The sequence below is a fragment of the Brassica oleracea genome, chromosome C4 (genome assembly GCF_000695525.1).
Source record: "Brassica oleracea var. oleracea cultivar TO1000 chromosome C4, BOL, whole genome shotgun sequence".
Classification (NCBI taxonomy): domain Eukaryota; kingdom Viridiplantae; phylum Streptophyta; class Magnoliopsida; order Brassicales; family Brassicaceae; genus Brassica; species Brassica oleracea.
The window spans coordinates 21,198,364-21,199,205 of record NC_027751.1 but is presented as its reverse complement, the minus strand read 5'-3'; the positions used below and the strand labels follow the sequence as shown (position 1 = coordinate 21,199,205).

General features: G+C 44.9%; 1 pseudogene; it reads right to left on the bottom strand.

Moving 5' to 3' along the window:
* Positions 1-842, bottom strand: part of LOC106338367 — an 11,934-nt pseudogene that overhangs the window by 1,944 nt on the left and 9,148 nt on the right.

Below are 842 nucleotides of genomic sequence, written 5' to 3'. Positions count from 1 at the left end.
GTGAGTCTCTGGTTTGATTCCATGCGAGACATGTGTCACACACGCCTTGTTCGTGTGTTACACTCGGGAATGAGTGTCTCGTTTGCTTCCCTGCGAGACATGTGTCACACACGCCTTCTTCGTGTGTTACACTCTGCATTCCTACGACCATCTCCTTCCTTACCATGTTGTTCATCACTCCATAGCTTATATGTCCTAGCCTAGCATGCCACCTCCATGTAGCATCTACGTCCCTGACATGTAAACATTTTGGGTAGCTTATCTCCATAGGGGTCTTGTAGAGACGGTTTGGAGATCTTGTCACACGAACTAGCAACCTTCCATGCGAATTTGTAAGCGTTAAGTAGACATCTTTCATGTTAACCTCACATCCGTTTTCTATTGCTTGCCCAAGACTCAATATATTGTGCTTCAGATCGGGTATGTAGTATATGTCCTTGAGTGCCTTCTTCTCTCCAGTCTTGCACACAAAGGTAACCACACCCTTTCCTACAATGTCAACACACGATCCATCACCAAACTTCACCTTCCCTTTGGTGTTGAGATTCAAACTCGAAAAGATCTCCTTGTTCCCTGTCATGTGATTGCTCGCTCCATTATCCAAATACCAGACACTTGCACTGCCTTTGTCGATATCAAGATTCTTCGGAATCACCTTATCTTCGTTCAAAAACACCACCTCGTGTACATAGAGTGCATCAGCCTCTTCTGTCTCGTTTAGGTTGGTTTCTTGATTCTTCTCTGTCTTTTCGGGACAGACAGTTGCGTAGTGACCAGGCTTGTCACATCTCCAACATATCAGCTTTGAACGATTCTTCTTCGAGTTGTTATCTTCGGTGTGT